This window comes from Protopterus annectens, chromosome 11.part0 (assembly GCF_019279795.1).
Source record: "Protopterus annectens isolate FY-2018-M chromosome 11.part0, PAN1.0, whole genome shotgun sequence".
NCBI lineage: Eukaryota > Metazoa > Chordata > Ceratodontiformes > Protopteridae > Protopterus > Protopterus annectens.
The window spans coordinates 852,041,683-852,068,033 of NC_056745.1; positions in this window are offsets into that span (position 1 = coordinate 852,041,683).

Here is a 26,351-nt window from a genome sequence, read left to right on the forward strand (position 1 = left end):
AGAGTCCCCCACTAGGTAACCATATGGGATGTCCCCACTGGCAAATCTCTGGTACAGCTGTGTCATTTGGCAGATGTGAGAGTCATGATAGCTTCCAGGGCTGCCAGCACACACATTCATTATAATGCCTGTGCATTGCACATGACCTGGCAGTTGATGGAGGGAAAGCCTTTGCTGTTTATGTAGATCCAACCCCTCTCACAAGGTGGTGCTTTGATGTGTATGTGCATGCAGTCTATAGCACCCACTACCTCAGGATATTCTGCTATTTGTTGGAAGAGATGCATATTGCTGGTCAATGCCTCACGGGTGTTGGAGAAATATATGTGCTCACTGGCATGTCCTGACATGGCATCCAGGAACTGGTGGAGTACCCTGGATGCTGATGCCTGTGAGATCCCCATGATATCCCCAGTTGGCCTTTGGAAGGTACCTTTGGCTAGTATTCTTAAGCCTACACATACATTTCACTGGGATGGGTTCCCCTCTGTTGGCTCTGTGTGTGAGGCGTGGCTGGCACAGCTCAACAATTTGCTGTAGGATGTCTCTGTCCACCCTATAGCGCTCCACTATCTCCAGCTCATGTTGCTCCTGATAGGTTACCCTGGGTCTGTACACTCTTCTCCTTCTCCTCACTGTGGATTGGTCATTAGCATTCTCATCCTCACCACCTTCAGCCTCTTCCAAATATTGATGTATGAGAGCAACAGTAGCCCCTATCATTTTGTTACTTTTGTCTAGTAAAATGTACCCATCTGTGTACACTGGTGATGTAGAGTTTGTGGGAAAAACCAGAGTGAAAGGTGTTTGCATAGTTTATAGTAGTGTGCTGGGCTGGGCTGCTGCCTGTGTAATTGTCTGATTCTGATACATTTCACCTACCAGCCATGCTAGTTCTCCTTGATCACCTTCCTACTGCTGTTTTCCCTTCCCATTGCCTTCCCATTTAAGCCCAGAGGCACGCCACGCATACCCAGTGCTCAGATGTGAACAGAGCTGCTATTTCCTGTTTTTTTTTCAACCTGGTGCATGCCGCGCAAACCAATTCAGGCAATGTAAACACCGTTTAGCAGAAACTGGCCGTCCCTGGACATGAACACACTCTGCATTTCTTGATATAAGACAATTCAGCCTTAGACACCTTAGTTGTGCTTAGCTAAGCACAAATACATGCCACAGAGCTCCACTCAGCTTACAGCAAGCACAACACACCCCCTTATGAGGTCATCTAGCTCTTAGGCTTACACCATGGTCTTGCTGCACCTACACGGCTGGGTGCAAGCTAGCACTGAGGGAAAATCTGTGATTCAGTATCATTCCCCTCATTTGCATAGAACTGACTGCTAATGCATGGTTACAAAACTGACACTCAACCTCCACCTTAGCAACCACTATTCCATGGTCTTGTTGACTTATGCATGCCATTCACTATAATGGCAAAATGCATAATCATCTTAAAATGGACTTTTCTCATTTTTTTTCTTTTCAGGCTGATCTTGTTTGCTCACTGCTGCACTACACTTAAATGGCCGAAATCAGCCAAAAAAGTTATTTTTTATAATTTTGCAACTATTTCCCATGCCACTGGCCATATACTTGGCTATTGGCATGCCTCCTACATTGAATACATGCTTTCTTTTGAGCTGTCATATCTCCGTTTTGTAATTTGCAGAAATGTATTCCGTTAGTAGCCAAATACATTTCTGCAGGTTACACTATTCCTGCATGGATGCCTGCCTGCTTCCTGAATTGCTAATTCACCTCATTTGCTGAATCCTGGGGAATGTCTAGTATGTTCTGTCCGCTGGTAGTTTTTCTTACAATCTGAAGCAATCGTTGTTCCTGAATATATGCTGTGAATAATTTCCTTACTAACGTTGTTGAATCAATATTATTCCAGTCTGTTTCAGGTACATTTCAGTCCCCAGCTAATATTATTCTTCCTTCCTGAGTTTCATGCGAGAAATGTAGGAATTCCTCTAGGTCATCTGCACTTGACTTTAGTAGTCTATGCACTCCAATGATTGTCATATGTTCCAGGGTTGTCTTTACTGTCACAGTTACACAGTCTATAGTATTGGTGTTATCATTGAACATGTAATAATCACAGGTCTCATAGCTATTTTTAATCCCTACTATAATACCTCCACCTGATTTTTTGTTAGAATGTCTGTTGCAGTAAAAACATTTATACCCTGACAGAACTGGTTTCCAGTCATTGTTCTTTAATCATGTTTCATAAACAATAACAACATCAATCTCATGGGAACGTAGCAAATTCTCCAGTAAAAAAAACTTTATTATTAATGCTCCTAGAATTAACAACCATCAGGAATGCATCAAATGTTGCTATCTGTGAACTGTTAAATTTTCTACCTGACAAAAATCCTGCCTAGTGTTTGTCAAATATTGCAAAATATCTGCAGCAAAAATTCTCTTCCCTGATCATGATAAATGCACACCATCCTATCTGAACATGTGTGCCCAAAACTAGGCTTGGATGCTCTACACATTTCCATTTCTTAAACAGGATATATTTTCCATGTAAGTATTTACCCCAATTTTTTTTTCATTCACAGTGACCTGACTATCATAGGTGATTTGTGAAAAATACGTCCTAACACCAGTACAAGCTATACTATCTAAGAGGACTGTCAGTTCCATACTAACAGTCAGAGAATCTTTGTGGGTGACATCATTTGTACCAACATGAATAAAAACAGATCCATACTTCCTTACATTAAGGCGTTCCAAGGCTTGTCTCACATCTTCTATGTTTACTCCTGGCAAGCATAACACTATTCAATGTTCATTATCATCTCTGCAAATAGAAGTATCAGTTCCTCTAATAACTGAATCTCCAATTAAAAGAATATCTTTTCTTGTCAGCTCTGAAGAATATTCAGCTTCTAGTACAGTAATATCTGCTATATCAATTGTTATGAAGGATAGATCTTCATCACCATTAGTTTTATTAATACCACAGTTTTCATTGTGTATTAAATTCTCATCCAGCTAGTATTGTAAATCCACAGCATGAGCCATGTTGTCAACATCTGACTTTCTGTTCTTTTTTTCTTACAGTAATGTTCTTCAATTCTTTCAAGTTCAATTTTGATTTCTTCCTTTTCACCTGCCCCTTGCCTCTTTTTTTACTTTCTCCATTGGAAAGATTCTATACACTGAAGGTTTTCTGATAGAAACATATTGTCATTCCCAGTAACCTGTGTGTTACATAGGTTCGTAGGTAAGTACTAGGCTATTGGCCCTAGAGCCTATATAAGCCTAGCCAAATGGTACCCTGGCTTTTGTCACCTAAGAAAATTATTTTCCTGTACCCCTGTCAAACAGAGCCACAGAAGTGATCCCGGGTGAATTTCCTATCTCCCATACAAACATCAAGATTTTTCTTGAAGAGTGCTAATGAGGAGCTTTGTTTGATATAGATAGATAGTTTGTTCTAGAGTATGGGAAGTCTCTGGGACAGGAATCTATCCCTTCAGCATGTTCTGTTTATTGTGGTGACAAGGTTTAGGTCCCTAGCTCCGTAGCTTGAAGGGATTGGGATTTCATTAAGTGGAGCATGTCCAACAGCTCTGGGTTTGACATAGCTTTGTATGTTAGGCAGAGATCGCCTCTGAGTAGGTGATATGCGACAGAGTAAAGCTGGAGTTTTTTGAGATGGTTCATGAGGGCATCTGTTTGAGGCCGGTAATCCTCTTTGTGAGGTATTTCTGCAGCCTTTCCAGTTGTTGTAGATGTCTTTTGAGGTACATACCAAAAGGAGCGTTGTACTCTATAATGGGTCTAATGAGTGATGAGTAGGGGGGAACTCTGTTTTCCTGGATGAGAAACCTTTTGTGATGAGGATGAGGTGTGCCATGTAGAAGGATTTCCTGACTACTGTGGTGATCTGATTATCAAAGGAGAGATTACTGTCCACCTGTGTCCAAAGGTCTCTTATCACACATAAAGCAGTGCTCTTTTTGCTACGTATTCTCTTTCCTTTACAGTCATTAATCAGTTTCTTTTTCTTCCTTGTTATTTGTTGTGAATTTCTTTCTTTCTTTTTTTGTTTCCTTCTAAACAAACTGTATCCTCAGATTGCTGAATACTTGCATCCAGAATTCCAAAGTTGTTAGGCATCGTCTTGTTTCATAGGGGTTGAATGATCTTTGAAGAAAATAGATGCATCATTTCCTAAATGTGTTCTATTTGTTCTATGCCTAACATTATTTAGCTCATTAGTCCAGTCATTAATATATGAAACAACAGTTCTCCAAGCCATGCCAATTGCTCAAGTGCAATCATCATCATTAAGTCTACATTTACTTCTAACAATGGTAATCAAATCATCCAGCTTTTGACATGAGGAACACAGATCACCAGTGTTATCAGCTGTTACTTTAAATATGCATAGCATTTATTACACTGGACAAGATATTTGTGCATTAGCAAATCATTAATTGCATACTTATTTAAGGAATCCATATTCAGCTTCAAATGAATAAAACATTGTCAAAGAAAAGAATAATCATAATCAGTAACCGCAGACTTCAAAGAGAACTTAAATCAACTTCTATGACAAAAATCACACCAGCAATATACAACTAAATAATAAAGTACAGTAAAGTTGTTTTGACCATACAAGTTCTACAAGCCAGACAAAAAGTTATAATTCTTTTATATCTTTACTGTGTGTAGTCCTGTTCGATTCTCAGCTAGAGCGTCTTCTGTGTGGAGACATGCATGAATGGGCATACCTTCGTTGAAGGTTGTGCATCAGACTGGCAACTTGGCATGTAAAAATCTACTGCCAATCATTAGCGGACCGGAGTTCCACTGTGGCGACCCCTAACCAGGAAAAGCCGAAAGACACAACAACTGTGTAGTAGCTTCTGCTCACTGTCACTCGCAGTTGCACTTTAACAGTAAAGATAAACAAATCACAAACTGAGATAGGATTGTTTAGATATGCTCAGGATTTATGCAGTCTGTGTAATTTTGAGCTGTCTAGGTCCCTATGGGTGGCTAGAGCTTGCCTGTCTAAAACCTATCTATTTCTAAAAACAACAGGGAAATTAAAGGCAAAACAACTAAATATGAATCAAAGTAAATCTTATTAACAATCCCTTCCTACTTACAAACAGTGGAAAAAATGATAACAAATACAATACAAATTGAAATAAAACTTCTCTTACCAGTCAACTTCACAGTAAATCACAAACCAAGATAGGATTGTTTAGAAAAGCACAATGCTGCAATGCATCGAACTGAATGTGAACGATGTTACATACACTGAGGCTGAAGATATAGCTAACCACTCAGGCATAGTAGAAGAGCTAAATAAACTGAGAATAAACCCTCATGTCACCCACTGGGTTGCCAACTGGCTAAAAATTAGGATGCAGATAATCAAAACAGGGAAGTTTTCTCCACATAGAGACCGGTCTCCAGCGGAGTCCCTTTGGGTTTTGTGCTGAGACCTCTCCTGTTTGGCATCTACCTTTCTGAAGTAAAAGCCAATACCAAAGGGCTGTAGCTGACCAAGCTTGCAGATGACTGCAATCTGGGAGCAGTTATTGAATCCCAAAATGACTTAGACATCCTGCAGGAAGGGTTGTCTCAAATAAATAAGTGGTGCCAAAATCATTGTCTGAAGCTAAATTCCAAACAATACATTATTGCATCCTTTGGGAACTCATCTACCCCAGGAAACTACCAGCTTGACAATACACCCCTAGAAGTTGACACAGTTGTTAGAAATTCATGAACTTATGTTTACAATAACAAAATGTTTGATCAATGTGTGTCTGTTATTGTAAGAAAGTCCTTTTATATTGCACAGCTGATAAACAAAAGGGGTTGTGTCTAGCTCTAGGGATGTCATTGTTCACCTTTACTCAGCCCTCATTAGGCCATTCATTGAAAATAATGCCATATTTTGAAACTGCAACACTCACAGGGATACCTTAAAAAAACATGCAAGGCCTGAACAACATGTCCTACATAGACCAACTCAAAGCCCTGTCATTATACTCGGTATCCTGCTAAAAGGTGAACCTCTCTCTAGCATACAAGACATTCTTCGATCCATTACTGATAGATTTAATGCACATCAGCAAGTGAATTGAAATCAGAAATACTCAGTCTGTGGATCTAAACCTCTTCTGCAACATCAACAGACTAGTTTGGAGGGACAGATAAATTTCACAGAAGATACTGCTGGTGTGGAACAGGCTCCACATCCATATAAAACTAAAGTTCATCCCTGTAGTTCAACTTAGATCTATGGAAGGGAAACAGAAAATTGAAAGCAGGAATGCCCCTGTATTACTAATGGAAAGATGCAGCTTGTAAATGCTTTTCCCCATACATGGGACCCCTCTAATTATGTATGGTATAATCCCAGTTATTCTCATTTTGGGTAATATAACATTTTTGATTAGGATGGGTAAGGCCAGTCTATAACCAAATGGGATAGGTTATTTAGAGCACAAAAAGTGAAACTTGGTAGACTTAAAATGGGCTAGAATGGTAGCTCACCTAGTACTTAGCTATGAACCTATAATTTAAGTTCATGCTTTAAAGCACATAAGTAAGATCTTAATGTTTCATTAGGAGAAAATGTCCACATTGATGCTTTGAGCTTGTATCACAGACATAACAATAGCTTGAACAAACAGCACATATTAATCTTATCATATTCCTGATAATCATTCCTTTCCATGCCCACAAAGACCTTTAATGGTTTGCCAGTCATCAGGGCTAACAGAATTCTTGCTCTGTCACCCAGCTCCCATCCCTCTTGGCAGGCAAAAAAAAGTAAAAAGAACCATGAACAATTAGAAACTCAAAGTTTTATATAAATTCAGGCTAAAATTCAAGAAATAAAACACAAGTGTAGAAACACTATTACCATTAGGCTTTATAAGGTAGATAATGTAAGTAGTTTCTACAACAGAATTTATACCAGTATTAAACCAATCACATCACAAGAAACAGTTAATGAACTTGGTTATGTAACTGTCTTAAATATGGTTTTAAAGTAACCATTTCATTAAGCCCTGAAAGAATGTGTGCTTAAAACTAAAGACCCACTTTAACTCTTCAAGTTCAGTATAAAGTTTTATATCACCTCCCATTAATGTTTCCGATAAAGTTTTTAATATTAAACATTTAAACGTATATGTAGAATCAGTTTCATTGATATGCTTGCATAGTGCACTGGTTAAAACCTGCCTTTTGATATCTGAAATGTGTAGACTTATTCTTTCCTTTAGTTTCCTATTCATTTTGCCTACATAATATGCCCTACATCTATAGCATTTTGCTAAATAAATAAGGTTATTTGTGTTGCCACTTACTGGATGTTCAATGTATTTATCAGTATAAATGGAGCCACAGAGAACACAGTTATTATCAGTAAAGGTACCATGTCTGTTACTTGTAAAATAAGATAAATTAGTAGGCTGTTCTTTGTTGCACAATATATTTTTTAAGTTAGCAGTTCTTGTATGACTATACCTAAGCAAGTCACTTAAGACACTTCTAAGTTCTGGAATGTCTGTGAGGACATACCAATACTTACTGATAATGTTTTTATGATGGAAGTATTCTTGTTGTATGTGTGTGCATATCTATAGCTCTTTCTGCAATCTTTAATAGTTGTATTATTATATTTGGAAACATGAAATAAAGATTTAGATTCTGTAGCCTGCTTATTAATAACATCTATTTCGATATTATTTACATCATTAATTTTATAGCCTCTGTGATAACCCATCACTGGACCAATATTCAAGGAGTATCAGTCCTTACCACTGACACCAGTGGGAGACATACACTGGGAGGATAACAAGTACACACACAGTATTTCCAGATGCAGCTTCCTGCATCAAGTGCAATTTCCCTTAAGAGCACACAGAGGACACAGTCAGTCCGGGGCTGGTTTCTGCCTGTTTTTTCAGATCCATAATAAGACTCTCCACTGGCACAGCTATAGAGATGAGATCTCAGCTGAGTGACCAAGCCAAGACCTCCAGCCCCCTCTCTGTCCAAGCAGTGCTTCATGCCCCTGCCCAAGTAGCTGGCACACACTCTCTTTGAGTTTTGATTTACACACACACACACACACACACACACACACACACACACACACACACACACACACACACACACACACACCCCTGGGAAAGCTGGCACAGGTGTAGTAGCTATTCCCCCTTTTGCCCATACTATAAGGTCGTTATCACTGCCACCAGCCAACTCCTTATCAGCTCCTTTAAGGCCCTTAACAAAGGGTGTCCAATTTTACTGTGTAATATGAATATTAATACAAATGGTAGTTTGACCAAAAGCAAGGCTATTAGGAGTGGCCTACACAGTGTCACCAAATATGAAAGTACTCTCAAAACTTAAATATCTCTGACAGATCAGCCACAATGAATGGTTTAAATATATTTAATAATAAACAATATCAGGACAAGGAAATACTCAGTATATATTCACAGTGTCATCAGAGTACAAACTCACAGGAAATATTTAAATCAACATTGCAGAACAGTCTCAAATAAATATCGAAAATATCTAAACTAAGCTTTGTTATATTCCTAACTATATCTAAGAGAATTATACTATTCCCTAATAAATTACTTCATCAGAACAAGGCAGATGTGTGGTGAATAGTTCTTGTAGTTGTTGTCAGGTCCAAAACAGAATACAGAATGCACTGTCTCTCTCAGAGAGTTCTCCAATTAATATCTAAAATATTACTGCTGGGATAGCCTGCAGAATGACATAATTTCTTGTCATCTGACTCTATCCCTGGTAAAACCCCACTGTTGGAAGCTGGCAGTATTTAGCATCTACCTGCGAAAATACATAGACTTCAGATCTTTAGCAGATGCTGGAAGTCATAAAACAATTGCATTCATTCATACATATTTTCAGAGGTAGTAATTAGTTCACTCTGAAGACAATACAGAAAGGTTTTTAGCACAGGTTCTGTGTCTAGCTGCATTGAAAACTGAAATATACCATCTTTTATTGAGTAGCCATAAAGTAATTTAATTTCAGCTATTTTTCTGAAGTTAACCTCTTGTATTCCAGTTTCCACTGTTAAAATATCTACATTTAAACAGTTACAATAGTGCATGTACATTTCTGTTCTCTTCCAGCAGAACACACTGTGGTTACATTTCAAACAGCACTTTGCAAAAAACTTTTTAACACCTATGTCTGTACAGGCCAGTTTGATATACACATGGCATGCAGGTCTAATACAGTTGTAACACAAACATCCTATATAAATCATGTTGATATTCACTAATGACATGTAATTATTTACAAAATTCCAGACAGCTGTGCTGGCAGTATTTCCTTTCTTGACAGCTTTGATGTATGAATTCCTGTGCTGTTACTTACAACTGTGATGGCATGTTCAACTCATTCATATTCAGCCTTACAATCCTCATCAACTGATTTTTAATTATGTTAGTATATATATATATATATATATATATATATATATATATATATATATATATATATATATATATATATATGGGAGGGTGCATATTTGTTCTATGCAAGTAAGTGTTCAATATGACAGATTTTCTGGACATAGTAGTTTCTGTCTGTCCTATGCTCAATCTATTGAGAGAAACATCTAGAAAAATTACAACTATATTAGATATTTCACTTTTAAAACATAGAAAATCTGTACTGTTAGAGATGTACACTTTAAATTCATCCTATTCTTCTGTGGTTCCATTCCAAATTATAAAAAGATTATTGACAAAGTGTTTATATAACTCGATTTTACTTCTAAAAGGATTAACATTACTCAATATGTTATCCCTTTAGCAGTGAAACATCACAGTATTGGCAAATGTATTAGCGATGGTGGTGCCCATTGCTACATCTTTTGCTTGTTTAAAAAGCTGATGCTGGAATAGGAAAACATTATTAGTTCAAACTAAAGTTAGCAAATCATATATAATGCCTATTTTAACTTGCATATAATCAGAGAAGTCAAGAAAGTAGTCCCTTATGCATTCAATGACAATGTCATTGGGAATAACTGTAAAGAGCAAGTCAACGTCCAAAGCCACAAAGTAGAAGTCACTTATCGTGTTATTAGTTGACCGACTTGAAAGATGATGGAAGAAGTCAGCTGTATCCTTAATAATTGTACCTGTCTCCATCAGAAACCTTTTCAACTGGGTGTTCAGATATTTAGATATTGGCTCTGGGGCCCATCCCTGAGCTGATACAATGGGTCGCATTGGTGAAGAAGTGGTTGATTTATACATCTTCGGTATGCCACAGATAACTGGTATTCTAGGATTATCTGTTTTCAGGTATTGTAAAAGATCATTCTTAATACATAAATCAGTATGCATTTGAAATAAGACTGTAGATATATGTGTGACAATTTGATTGAGTTGCCACCTGTTAATTAAGATATAATCATTCGAACCAAGTAATTCAAGCATTGTATCAATGTAATAGGTGGTATCCATAACTACTGTTCATCCACCCTTATCAGTGTTTTTAATAACAATATTTGTGCTTCCAGTAAGTAACTTAAGTGCTTGCTTCTCTCTAGGGGTCACAATATAGAATCTATTTCAATAGATGTTTTGGCTCAGTTTATAAATTTTACGTCCCACTGCCCGTTCAAACACTAACATGGTAGAATTACTTGGTGGTATGAACATGCTCATTCTTTTAAATTCATTAAATGAATACTCATTGTTACCTAATAATATTTTTAAATTTTACAAACTGGTAAAATATTTCAACTCTGTTAAAGATTCTGCTGTATTCATCTGCTGTGCAGCTGTAAAGGTTAAACTTTAGATAAGATAGAAAGTTCATCTGTAGTTAAAATATGAGAAGAAATGTTAAATACCATACTTTTTAAAACCTCATTTGACGTGATGATTGGGGTTCCAGTTGTGTTTCTTACAATGACTCCTCCTTCTTGGACATGATTCTGACATTGGTAATGGAACTTCTCCCAAATGGAAGGAGTCTAAAGGGTCAACTGTTGCTATGCTATTTGCATCCACTGTAGTTATATGTTTTTTTCCCTGTAAATTTCTTTCTTCATTCTCTTGGTTAGCTTGCTGCTGTGCATGATGGGTTTGCTTTCCTGTGCTCCTATTGGACCATCTAAAGACATTGCCCATTTTGAAAACATTAATGCCTCTTTGCAGCTTCTTCTTTTTTGTTTCAATCAATCTTTGTTCAAAGATAGCAATTCAAGCCATAGACTCTTACAGTAAATTAATGTGTTCATTAAGTTCTATGCTAAAAGGCTGCCAGTAGTACATACCCCGCACCCATTACATACAATTCAAAGTAGACACATAAACCTACATGCCATGTAAACCTCCTAGTTATCTGTGACAAAATAAATGATGAACTTGAGATGTATATAAATTAACTCCTTCAAGCCTATAGCGCCTTTTTTCATACTTGTTAACTCCCCTAGCTCCTTAGGGTGTCCAGACATTTCTTGGGTCTGACTTCTTTAACTGTGACTTATTATCTTATAATAGGCAGGACTAGAAAGAACAAGGAGTTATTAATAAAATTAAACTATGATTTTAATCTAGGCTGTACCACCATAGAGAGCCTTTAATTAATGTATGCTTTTTAAGTTGATTTTTCAGAAAATGCTCTGGAATGCGAGGATATGTGTAGGCTGTAAGAGGTGTGACATTCCACACCACATAGGTGTTAGTTAAGAGCTGAAAGCACAGTCAGTCTAGTCTTTAGTTTTGAGATCTTGGTGACATATCTATGAATAATGGTTTTCTAAATCCTGTCTTACAATATTTCACTTAGTATAGTAGATGCAGTATTTCTTTAGCAAGAGGCAATTGGGGTACTTATCTAGCTTATGATCAGAATATTCTTTAAACATTCTGTCTGCAAATCTGACAGTTATTTTTATATTCTCTATACATTAGTTTTTAAACATGCTAAAACTGACTGTTATTTTTATATTCTCTATGCATTGCCATGACATCTGCATATTTAATCTGTATCAGTACTGTCTAAGTTGCTTCTTCCTCCTTTATTGTTACAGTAAAATTTTATTTATTCACTTCTTAGATCTTCCAGATGGCATTATTTATTTATTTATTTGTAAATTGTTGTTTGAGGGGAGGGAATTCTTTAGCAAAGTTATGCTATCAGCCACTAAGAAGTCAGTTTGCTTGAACATACTATCAGTGAGTTATTAAATTTTAAACATATTTAAAATATTGGTTAGCAAAGTTGTTTTATCAGCCATTAATAAGCCAGCTTGCTTGACCATACCATTCAGTGAGATATTAATTTTTAAACATTGTATTTAGCTAAGTCAAGGGTGGTCAACTAACTTTGTTTGGTCTCTAACCATATCTAGAGCAGTGACAGTACTACTGTGCCAGGAAGAAAGCTACAGTGAATTAGAGAATTCTACATCCTTTCTCTGGTAATTGTGTGTGTGTGTGTGTGTGTGTGTGTGTGTGTGTGTGTGTGTGTGTGTGTGTGTGCACGCGCGCATGCAAGCACGCATAGGTTTCTATAGCAATTTGTTTGAAAGGCACTGGAAGATGTTGTGATTCACAGAGATAGTGGTGAGAAAGAAGCCCAGGCTGGTAGCCCAGAGTCTTAATTCAGTAAGTGATCAGTGTGTAGTTCTAGTCTGGGTGTTTATTTTGGAAAGCCATACTCACGACAGCAGTGCATATTCCCTTTATGCTCTTGGGACTAGAAGTAGAACTGATTATTGAATCAGATTTGTGTACAACTTTCTTTACTTTAACCTCTTGGGTAGCAGTAGCATGACTTGGTGGACTATCCTTCTGTTGCATATATATCTATAGATATCATCTTTAATTGTGTGTGTTTGTGTGTCTGCATGTATGTCACCTTTGATTTTGTGTGTGTATATATATATTACTTTTTTTTCAACTTTCCAAAGGTAGTAAGTGGTCAACTCCTATTATTTGTCCTGCAGGCATTTCCATTATAATGAGTACCTTAGTCAAGTGTCTCTTCCTTTCACTCAGTGACACATGCTTGGTCTGTTCAGACCTCTGACTCTAGAAAAACAGTGAATTCCCCAACTGCTGTATGTGCGATGGACATATTTCTGTTCAAGGTGATATATGGTAATTGGGAAAATCTTTCTGATAACATTCATCCCTGCACATGACACCTGGAACTTAGAAGATTCATTTCTTGTTATGTAGTATTACTTTTTACATTTGAAGCATAACCATGATTGGTCAGATACTAGATGCTTTTTATCTTTCCTAATAACTTTATACATCTATACCTTTATAGATCAAGACTCAAAGGTGACCATCATGGGAACACCATGAATACCTTAATCTACATTATGCCCACATGCCTGGATTTCTGAAAAACAACAGAAAAAGTTGACTCCAAGAGATGCATACTCAGCAATATTCAAAACAGTCCTCCTTTTCTCGTTATTTATTTTCTAAAACAGGTCCTATTTTCTGGGATACCATCCTCTGCCTGAACATTTAGTTATACAGAAACAGAGCCAAACTTTGCTTCAACCTGTATACATTTCTGGAATTCCTGATAATTCTCTGTAAAACAGAAGTGAAATGCAAAAGCTTTGACATATCTTTTCCAAGTGCAATATCTTTAATACAATTTTCAAGTACAGCAAAAACAACACCAAGACTTTACTAGATAGACTAATTTTCCTAAATTATTTCATAATTCATCTAGATTGTTGTGTTTGATCCTGAGGAATGTCATTTGCTAATAATGATACTGGAACTGCTACACTCCTTTCCCACACAGCAATATGAAAACACCTTTGATTTGGTCTACACCTCTCTTTTTCTTGGATGGAAACAATTGCTTTGTCCTTACTTCTTTGCATGCATAGCTGTATACTTACACATTGACTATGCATGTCATTCATAAAGTAGAATTCTATCAGTAAAGAAGCATGCATAAAAACTTCAATCTCCTTTTATTTGTTAATATTTTACAATTAGTTCAAATTTGTAGCAGATGGTGATATTCATCTGTTGTGTGCAGGAACCATCTGTTCTCAAAGAAGATGAGAAGAAGTCTTGTCTAGATCAAAATAATGAACTAAGTAGTTACATGAGTAAGATGTTGGTAAAAAGGAGGTAAAAGAACTCATGCATTATAAAGGGGCTTTAGCAAACATTCAGTTTATAAACAACTTTGCAGTATTACTTTGTGATACAAGCATAATATTTTAAATAATCGAAGCTAATGATATTAATAATCAAAGTTTTACTATATAGTGTAGAATATATGTGTATTGTACCTTTAAGAAGCATTTCAACATGTGCATATAAATAGGCAGCACGTGCGAGCTTCAATGCCATGTTGAGAGTGCAGCCAAAAAGTGAGAATGTATGAGAGAAATAGTCAGTCTATTTATAAGTTTATAAGTTAAAGTTATTTGCCTCAATCCTGATGTGTTTTTACATAATAAAGCTGCTTGAAGAAAACCCACGTATGTTTGTCGGTTTAATCCTGACTGGATGAACGACATGGTGGCAGAACTGGGATACCAGAGCCTGCTTTTCAGAGATATGGGGTGCAGAATCCACTGCGAAGGTAAAATAAAAGAAATGAGAGCAAAAAAGGGCCAGAAACAAGCTAAAGGTAATCAAAACTTGCACAAATGATTATTTTATTAAAAAAGATAAAATGGAGCATTACAAGAGCACAGAACCCATTACTAAGCAAATGCATAGCACAGAAATGTTTATTGACAAATGAAAAGCATAAAAAGTATATTAATTAAGCAAAATGGTCGGAATTAAGATATTTGATAAAGCAATTATCAGAAAAGTACATAAGAGGTTCAGAGTTGCCTCAGAATTGCAAAATGAGTATGTTTAGATGAAAACAAGCACAAGAAAAGAGATTAAATGGGCAAAAACAAATATAATAAAGGGCAAAAGGGGTATATTAAGAGTAAATAAAGCAGGCTGACTGCATATTTTGAGCAAATTACAGTGTTTTGGCACAGACAGTTATGTCGCATTGATTAAAGCTCTGAATATCATAACTAGAGTTATTCAAAGCATCACAAAGTGTGTAAAACTGCTTACAGTGTGTGTTTATTATTGTGCATTTCTTCCAAAGAGTTTATTGTGTGCAAAGTGCAACTATTTCATGAAGTGCAGTCAAAATATAGCCATTTCGAAAAGTTTCTTGTGCTGGGTTTGTCTACTGGGCCACCATTACAGAGTGTTTCTTGCACTGTAAAGAGTTATTCAGCAAAGTACAGCCATTTTGGAAGTGTTTCAGTGTGCTGTGTACTGTTTACTCACAATGTGCAGTTACTTTGAAATGTTTCTTACACTGAGCTTCTTCTACTGTTCAGTTATTCACACAGTGCAGTTACTTTGAAATGTTTATTACATTGATAAGAGGTGTTTTCTCAAAGTACAATATAAGAGTGTTCTTGTACCACGGAGACTTCTTGTGTCACAGAGACTTATTTTACAAAGTGCTTTGCAAAGTATTTTGCAGAGTTCAATTACTCAGCGGCTTATTGTGATATTGGGCATAGTTACAAGTGCTGGCATAAATTTCCGGCATATATATGTATGTGTGTATGTTCATGCAGTTACAAGTGAACTTGGGTTGCATTGTGTTTTACTGTACTATGTTGGCATGATAGACAGATTTCAAAAACCATCACCATATTTGATCAGAATATTGCGAAGAACTGGAAAATATTTGAGCAAGAGTACAATATTTTCATACAAACAGTTTACTCAGATAAAGATGTATGCACCAGGAAATTCATTTTGCTAAACCTAGCTGGGTCAGAGTCATTGATAGAGAGCATTCAGTTGTGTGTGCACCAGCAGTGTATGAAGGTGAATGTGAAACTCTTCATATTGTTGTTCAGGCTAAGTCAAGGGAAGATCCTGAGTGCTTGAAGCGTAAGTTCAGAGAAATGTGCAATCCTGAGACCAATGTTACATTAGACAGACATTTGTTTTACACAAGAGACCAAAGTTCAGGATAAATTAACATTTGCAGCTTATATTGCTGACTTGAGAAACAAGGCTAAAACCTGCATGTTTGCTGATTTAAAAGATGAGCTCATAAAGGACAGGCTTGTGTGTGGTATTAATAGTGCTGCTGTGAGAAAGATTTTACTTTGTGACAGAGACAGACATTTGTCGGATCCATGAAGTTACAGAAAGGCACACAAGTATGCTTACAGGTGACAAGAGCATGGTTTCAGCAAGCTCCAAAGCAAATGCAGACAACATGCATCATGTGGCAAGTAGAAGCAGGCCTAAGCACATGGCAGCTGTAGCCCCTGTGGTTGTTGCAGGGGAAGACACATGGTTTTCTAGCAAGTTCTAAGACTAGTTCAGTTAATGGAACATGCTCAGTGCAGAAAAAAGGTTGCTCAGTACAGCATAAGGGTGAGTCAGCAAAACCCAGGTCAAGCTTTATTGTTAACTGGCGCAATTGAGGGGCCAACCATGAGTCTAAAAGAGAAAAGTGCTTAACATTTGGTCAGCAATGTCACAAGTATAAAAATGGAATCATTTACAAAGGTTTTGCAAGTCAAGTAAACCTCACTAAGTTGCAAAGACAGGTCACTCAAAAAAAGCAAGTTGATCATATACAGAGCTACAATCCTACTTTCTACATAGACAGTGCATAAGTAATTGATGAAAAAGGTTAATGCAGTAGATTTATCAGCAAAAGGTGAAGTGTTTTGTACTGTCCTGATCCATGGTAAACCCATCAAGCTCAAAATAGACACTGGTTCAAAGTGTAATGTTATGTCAGCAGAAACATTTGCCAAAGTACGAGCTGGTGAACAGCTTAATGCGGCTAGTTGTGCGAGACTTGTTGCATATGGAGGTGAAGAAATTCAAACCAAAGGTTCAGTAGTGTTTTCATATTATTTGTCTGGGAACAGTTACAAGTTGTTGTTTTATGTAGCCCAAAGACATGTGTAGTCATTATTGCGTCTCAGAGACAGTTTGAGAATGGACTTGCTTTCCTTCACTAAAAAGGTTCATCATATAAACACATGTCCCAGTTCCAGCTTCAGTGATACTATTTTCTCAGAATATGCTGATGTTTTCAATGACAATCTGGGCAAGCTTCCAGTTGCGTATTCCATGAAGTTAGACCCGGAGGTCAGGCCAGTGGTCTGACCAGCAAGAAAAGTTTCAATAGCTATGCAGAACAGAGTTAATGCTCAGTTGGATATAAAATGGAGCAGCAAGGTGTGATTTGTCCAGTTACAGAACTAACTGAATGGGTGTCGTGTATGAGAGCAAACTCACAAAAAAGGCTCAGATGACATCAGAATATGCATCAACCCAAGAGACTTGAATAAGGCATTGAAAAGACCTTATCACCATTGTGAATAGTTGATGAAATTGCCACCCTAATACCGAAGGCCACTGTGTTTTCCATATGGGATGCAAAGAATTAATTTTGGAAAGTGATGCTTGAACACAAATCTTCACTACTGACTACATTCAGTATCCCATTTGGAAGATATAGATTTCTAAGGATGTTATTTGGAATAAATTCCGCAAGTGAAGTCTTCCAGCGTCCAGTGGAACAAACCTTTTCAGGTTATTCCTATGCCATAATAGTAGATGATTTATTAGTTGGAGGCAGTGGTGAAGCAGAGCATGACAGAAACCTCAAGAAAGTTTTAGACAGAGCATGAGAAGTAAACTTAAAGCTGAATCCTCTGAAGTGTAAATTCAAACTACCAGAAGTCACATATGTAGGTCATTTGTTTACTAGTACTGGGTTATGGCCAGACCAGTCCAAGCAAGCAGTTATTATTGAGATGCCATCACCTGATAGTGTTCAAGCTCTACAGCATTTTATTTGGTATGGTTAACTATTTGAGCAAGTTTATAGTAGATTTCAGTTAACTGACAGCACCTTTAAGAGAGCTGATGCACAAAAATGTTGCATGGTCATGGCTAGAACGGCACCAGAGAGCATTTCATGATCTTAAGCAGAAAATTGTCAGTCCACCTACACTAACGTACTATGATCTCAATAAACTAGCCACTCTTTCCTGTGATGCATCAAGTTTTGGGCTTTGCACAGTTCTTCTTCAAGAGGGCAGACCAGTAGCCTATGCATCTAGAGCTCTTACCAAAACTGAAATGCAATATGCTCACATTGAGAAGGAACGTTTGGCAATTGTGTTTGCATGTTCAAAGTTTCATGATTACATTTATGGTTGAAATATTCAGATTGAGACTGATCAGCAATCTCTAGTTACTATTTTAAAGAAGCCTATGCATTCCGCTCCAGCAAGATTGCAAAGAATGATGCTCAAATTACAAAAGTACAACTTCAAAATGGTCTATACAAAAGGGAAACTTCTTATTTTGGCTGATACCTTATCCAGATCACCCAGAAATACAACATAACATTTTTGTACAAAGAATTTTGACTTCAATGTCATGGAAGTGCATAATTTTTTGACCATGAGACTTAATGAACTGAGAGATCATACAAATAATGATTCTGTTTTGCAAAAGCTCAACCACTACATCCAGACAGGATGGCTGTCAAAGCAAACCAGTCTACCACCTGAAATACAACCTTATTTTCCTTAGAGAGATGAGATGTTGATGGAATATGACATTCTTTTCAATGGTCCTAAAGTTGTTGTTCCTGCTTCCTAACAATGTGATTATATTCAGATTTTGCACCGTAGTCACCCAGGGTCCGAATCTACCAAAAGAAGGGCGAGAGGACTTGCATTTTGGCCTTTTCTTGCAAAAGACATTGATAAAGTGCTTTCCACTTGTTCAGTATGCAATAGCACTAGACCACATCTGCAGAAACAGCCACTTCAGTTACTTCAAGTTCCTGAACTACCTTGGTCAAGAGTAGCCACTGACATATTCGAGTGGAACAATTAGCATTCCTTAGTCTTAGATGACTCTTATTTGAACTGGTTTGAGATTGATTTGTTGCCTAACCTAACATCTACTACTGTTATTACTAAGTTGAAACATCATTTCTCAGTCCATGGAAGTCCACATAAGCTTTTCTCTGATAATGGTACTTAATTTACTAGTCAATTGTTTCAGAAATTTGCAAAGGAATTGGACTTTGTACATGTTATTAGTAGCCCTGAATACCCACAGTCAAATGATCTAGCTGAATGTGCAGTACAGAGTGTAAAGCAATTACTAGGGAAGTCAAAGCGTGATAATACCAATGTCTTTTTGAATTTATTTAATCTCAGAAACATACCCCATGATGATATATTTGGCTCGCCTGCTCAAAGACTTCAATCTAGGCAAACCAGAACAACCTTGCCTATCAGTTCCAAATTGTTGAGGCCTAAAGCTAAGAACAACAGAGCAATCAAACTTAACTATTCAGAAAGCATTTTTTCCAGAAGTCCAGTTATGATAAAACAAGCAGATTTCTTCATCCATTGAAAGAAGGAGAGACAGTGATAATACAAACGGTGAAAGGTTTCTACCAGATTGGTCAAGTAACAGGTATATGTGCCGAGCTGAGATCCTATTTTGTGGAATCGGAGGGTGTGGAGTATAGGAGAAATCACAGACATCTTCTTCCTGTATCAGAACCGATATCGTAGCATTGTTCCTGTGATACAGACTCTAGATCTCAGAGCAATCCAGACAATGTTCCTGTTGCAGAACGTTTTAAGTTCTAGTTCCATCCCTGATGATGTTCCTGATGTCCCCAAGGTTAAATATTCAGCAGCGACAGTCTCAGTTGCTAAACCTAATTCTCAATTCTATGTCATATGATCTGGTCGCATCTCCAAACCTCGTGTGAAATACACAGCAACCTGGACATGATTTTTTATACATATTTAATTCTGTATAATTGCATGTCAAAGAAGTATCTTGTATTTGTTGCATGTCAGTCAATGTCGTCAATGAAGTGTGACTCATTTCTCAGAGGGAGGATGTAGAATATGAATGTGTGTGTTGTACCTTTAAGAAGCATTTCCAAGGTCAGCACGTGCATATAAATAGCCAGCATGTGCTATTAGCTCCAGTGCTATTTTGAGAGTGCAGCCAGAGAGTACAAAATGAACACAAAATAAAAAAAAAGCAGTATTTGCATATCGTCCACTTTGACAAAAGGGCAATAGTTTTAGCCCAAATACACGTTATTAATTATATGAACACAAGCAGACTTTCTGATGTTAAATGTCTACATAGTTGAGGGAGGCATGTAAATTACTGTTGACAACCAACACAAAGAAATTGGTTAATAAGTGTTTCTTGAGTAGAACAGTCATTACAACAAAGGGTTTTTTGTTGTCATCCTGTATAGGTGCCAGTCTTTAAGAAAAACAGTTAACTAATCAAATTGTCATGTTTAATGTAGTTAAACTACCTTTCAAAATGAACAGTCAATACACAAGCTGTGTAAGTTATTACTATTGTGTTCATTTATTTAGATCTGTAAACTGTCAAATTGTTCATAAAAATGTTTTTCAGTTTATAAGCTGTGATCACTTGTAGAAAAAATTGAGGGGGGATTACCAAAATGGGTGTGCTAACTAGGACAGGAGAATTTTCTGCTGAAGCCCTGACTGTATCATGCGAAAGTAGAGTTGTCAGACCTAGTTGCTTGCAGTGAGAAAACTATCATTCCATGGCAGAAAATGGGTCAAATGACTTAAGCTAAACTGTCTGCCAAGAACCTGCTATCGGTTGCTAAAGACAATGCTAAATTTGCTACAGAAAAAAAATCACACTTGGTTATAGAAGTAAAACAGCTGCTTGCAAAAGGCAAGAGAAAACCAAACAGTATATAGGCAAGATTTAAACTATGACCAAATGCTGGCGACAAATGTATTAAGGCAATGACATTTTTGCATATGTCGATGAATACTACGATGTGTATCCAGAAGAGTAATCTTGGTCAAGTTATGTTCCAGCATGCTGAACATACTATATGAGGTATACCTTGGACCAGAGAAAATACAGATCTTTGCATAAGGCTTTTTTGTAGTTGTCTGCTACTAACAAGTAAGTTGAAGACATAAATATAAACCACAGTAGATAGCAAAGTTCAGAAATATTGAAGCTTGCCTGCATCTTTGTGAATGGCCAGTTTAACAATGGCAACATTCTAACAATATAAACCCTTTATTCAGAAACAGGCACAACCATTTTCAGTAAGGCTGCTGACAAAAGAGCCTTTTAGGGCAATCATGGAAACCAGCAATTCAGAGACTTGTTAAATGCAGTAAGATAAGACCTTATTGTTGGCTAATATGCATGTCCTTGAATCACACAGCAATTACCACAAGCATGAAAATGTGGCAATGCATTGTGTCAAAGCAGGCCCCTAGAATTCATTTCCCCACACATACATAAAGACATCCAGACAGATACACAAATGGACACCCCTCCAATCATTTTATCAGTCCCTGAGGTTTTCACAACATTCATTTACTTTCCTTCATAAGTGAGAGTGTTAATTGCTCTGAAAATACATCCTTATGTAAGACTTGTTTTTCAAATGAAATTTTAAGTGAATTAGAGCAATATTTAAGAAGACTCCCTGGTGTTGTATGATGTTCCTGCTGTCTTTGTCCAGGCATCTTGTACACAGACCAGTATATCATGAACCATTACAGTCTATCAATAATGCCAGGCATATGAGTTTCACACTTATTTATCTCCATAAATCTTTAATGCTGCAAAACATGAGTTCAATCAACCTTTTATGTGGATTATGGCAATACTAAAGAGTGTCCCTGTTGTTTAGTGTACCTTCTACATAGATCTGTTATGCAATAAAACCTCTTATTTTATTCTCTTGTGACATTCGAAAGTCCCTGGTGTCCACTACCTTTGCTCATTAATCATGATGAGATTAGGTATGGATGCCCTCCTACCACACACACACACACACACACACACACACACACACACACACACACACACACACACACACACACACACACACACACACACCTTGTGCCATACCTCTACAAATGTTCACATATACAAAAATGTGCACATACATCAACATTGTCTATCCACTAAACTCACTGACACGTGCATGTAATGCTATCTCTCCCTTTGAGAATAGTGGGTGACCAAGAACTTTTGGCCAAGTTTACTAATGTGGCTGGCACTAAGGATTTACATAGCCAAGTGGTTATATGAATCTCTTGGCTGTATAAATTTCTTAACATAGAATTTTTAAGAGAGTATACTTGGCTAATTATCATATACTTCTCCCTTACAATGTCCCATCCCATTAGCATTTGCAGTAGGCCAGAGAGACAGTCCATCTTGATGTTGCATCTCTTTGAAGTTAGCACTGCAGTAGGCCTATCTAAGAATTGGAAATGGCTACCACCAGCAGTAAAATGTTTTGCCACTGGTGGTAATGTTTCTGAATTATTTTCTTTGTAATCATATTCCCCTTGAGCAAAAGTAATTTCAGTGACATCTTCAATGACACAAAAAAGCAATATCAGCACTTTATGCTTCACCGAAATGGCTTGCCTGTACAAATTGTTGCTAGCAATTATCCCCAATTTTAATACAATGAATTTTAAGACATTTGAGAAACAAACTAGTATTTAACAATTTAGCTCCACAGATAGACATTCCTTAAGAAATTAACCCTTAAGGTAACCATTACAGTACTAGACAGGTAATTTTGGTTATCATTGTAATATTTAAATGTTACTACTAGTACTATACTGGCAATGTTTTTCTTGATTTGAAGACAGTGTTCAACACAAGACATGATGACACCAAAAATCTACTATTATCCTTGTTCCAAAAGTGCTAACCAGAGTTTTTGAACCAGGTAAAAGGCAAATTAATCAAACTTTTTAAGGTTTGTGACATAAAAGTAATCTTATATGGGTCTATATTATAACAGCGAACGCTTAAAATAGCAAACATTGTATAATAGACATAAAAAATTGCCCAAACAACCACAAGGGAAGCCCGCAACACAGCTGGAAACTCCAAAATATTGTTTTATTAGAACGCTACTATCACAGTACGTTTTCGACTGAAGTCTTCATCAGAATCAATACAACAAGTTCAAATTACTTGCCAGCTTATATACACTATCCAATTAGTGATTTAATTGTTGTCCATTAAAAACAACAAACAATTAATACTATAATACAAAAAGTAAAACAAACTCATGACTAAGCTCGGTACTTGTAAATACATGATCAAATTTAAAATTACAAATGTGTACAAACCTAAAAATTACATGGTAACTTCCATGATGGTTTAATAAGCATACAATTCATTACACCATTAACTAACATTTAAAATCTTTGAATTATATAATTCAGACTTCGGAAAGGTAAGTATATATATATATATATATATATATATATATATATATATATATATATATATATATATATATATATATATATATATATATGTGTGTGTGTGTGTGTGTGTGTGTGTGTGTGTGTGTGTGTGTGTGTGTGTGTGTGTGTGGTACAATACTGCCACCTAGTGACCTAGAGGTGAATACAATTGATGTCTCAAAGTTTAGCTGATCTCAACTTTAATACTGGTTTAATGGATAAAAAATCATTTAAACCCGGGGGTTTATTACATTCTAAAACTATCTGCCAGTACAATTCTTTGTATTCCAGTTTGTCCTCCCACATGCCTCCCCTAATGTCCTTGGGCACAGAATCCAAAGTAAAAAAGAAAAATAACGCTTTGGAACAAGTTAACTGGTGTCTATACAGTGCATTGTTGGTATTCTGTTTATTAATTTCATACATGTGTTCGTAAATCCGACACTTCAGTTTTCTTTCTGTTTTCCCCACATAGAAAGAGGTACATTGGTCACATATAGCCAAATATACTGTACCATAACTATTACAAGTAAAAGTTCCCCTACTGGTAAGAAGTTTATTCCTAGCTTCTAAAAAGACCTGACTTTTAACTATCCAAGGGCACTGGGAACAAAGAACACATTTGTAAGTTCCCAACCCTTGAGAGCCTGTACTTTTAAACTTGGGACCACAAAATTCAAAAAATTTGTTTGAAGTTGGTGTCCTTACGATAAATAAATTTTAGAGGGGTTTGTTTGTTAAGGGGTAAATCTGTAATTTGGACAAACCTAGCCCATTCTCTAGAAATCATATCCTTAATGGGTCCATAGTCACCCGAATAATTCAATATATATGCCCTATCCCAATTGTTAGGATTTTTATTCCCAGAATCTTCAGTAGAGGAGGGTGGATTTTGTCCCAAAATAGGGGCAAATCTGTCCGGCCTTGCTTGGACCACCCCTTTTAAAACATCCTCTAGCAGGGACCTTGGGTAACCTCTATCCACCAACATACTAAGCACATGATCACATTCCTTTAAAAATTCTTGGCCGTCAGAGGTCATTCTACTAACTCTTACCAGTTGCCCCTTTACTAAATTTTTCTTCTGAAAATAAGGATGGGCACTCCTAAAATGAAGGTAAGAGTTAGAGAAAGTTTTCTTACGGTGTATACTGGAGGAGAACCCTTGATCAACTTTCCTGAGTGTAATATCCAGAAAGGACAATTGTTCAGCATTAATCTCAAAAGTAAAATCAAGAAAGTTAGTCGTTCCCTTCACATAGTCAAGAAATTCATAAAATCTTTCTTCAGTATCTATCCAAAAGATACAAATATCATCTAAAAATCTCTTGTACAGGGACCAGCATTTATTATATGGACATTCCAAAATATATAACTTCTCCCACCAATTCAAAACTATATTGGCGTATGTTGGTGCACATTTAGCACCCATAGCAACACCCTTATTTTGTTTGAAAAATTCCCCCTGGAAAAACATAAAATTGTTTTTCAAAATGGTTTCCATAAATAAAAGGCAATTTGTGAAATCACCATGGGAGAATGTACCATTATCAATCATGGACTGTTCCAGCCATAATAATCCAGTCTCATGAGGAATAGAACCAAACAGGTGTACAATATCTAGTATAATAGACCCAAAAGAAATGAAAACACAAACTTCCGATCAAACAGAACAGCAATTATTTTCCCAAGGGAAAAAAAAAATTGCTGGTCCGCAAAAAAAAAAAAAAAAAAAACACAAAATAAAGTGTGGGGATTCACCCCCCCCCGCCAAACCCCCCTACTTAATTATACCAACTCCGCAATTGCACCACAGTGGAGGAAGCAGCAAAGTCCTGAAAACGGCCCAGTGATTTTTTTTCCCTGGGAAAAAAATTGCTGTTCTGTGTCTTCGGATTTTGCCATTTCGACATTTAGCTGTCGATTAAACCGTGTTCACTATATTAAGAGTTTGCTTACTTAATAGGGAACCTCTTAAACTAATACAAGGTTGAGAGAGAATGCATGTAAAATCAATACAAAATGCTTAGCAAGCAGGTAAGTAGTTGCCTACTAGAGTTTAGAAGGCAAATCACGGGGAAATAATCTCTTGATGTGCATGAAGATATCAAGATTAATAACTGACATCTTATGAACAGATAGCACCACCCAAATTCATAAACTTAAGTCCTATGTATGGTAATATGTATAGAAGAAGAATTAATGAGCATGATTGTTCCCAAAGGAGGATGGTCTTCCAGAATAATATCTTAGGGGCAGAGAGAATAGACCCACCATTAACAGCAACCAGTTCCACAGATGTTAACTAAAGCTGTATTGTATTCTAAAAAGGACGACAGACAAGAAATAAGACCATGAGGTACAGGCAGTTTGAAGTCATCAAACACCAGCAGTTAATAGAGATGCAAGTGTCACAGGACCCCCCCCCAGAAGACACCCTCAATGTTCATAGGTTTATAGGTTCATAGGATGATACTAGGCTATTGGCCTGGATGCCCTTATAAGCCTAGCCAAGAATTTTGCCCATGTTCCTTCAAAGTTGGCACCTGTTTCCCTGTCCATCAGGGACACAGTTTGGATCCCAGGGGTGTATTTTCTGTTTCCCATCCAGTCAGCCAGGCTCCTCTTAAAGAGGGATAAAGAGGTACTCTGCTTGACATGGAGAAGGAGTCTATTCCACGGATGGGGGAGTCTTTGGGACACAAATCTCTCCCACCAACAAGTTCTATTAATGTCACATTGCATGCAGGTCACGCAAGTGGAGTCTGACTAATGGATATGCAGCAACTCCATTAAGGCTGGGTCTGAGATGGCCTTGTATGACACTGAGTAGAGGGACATGGCCTTTAGCCTATCTGTATAGGATAGGTGTTTAAGACCATGGAGTTTCCTGGCCAGGAACCTTTGTGGTCTCTCCAGCTGCTGCATGTGATTGGCA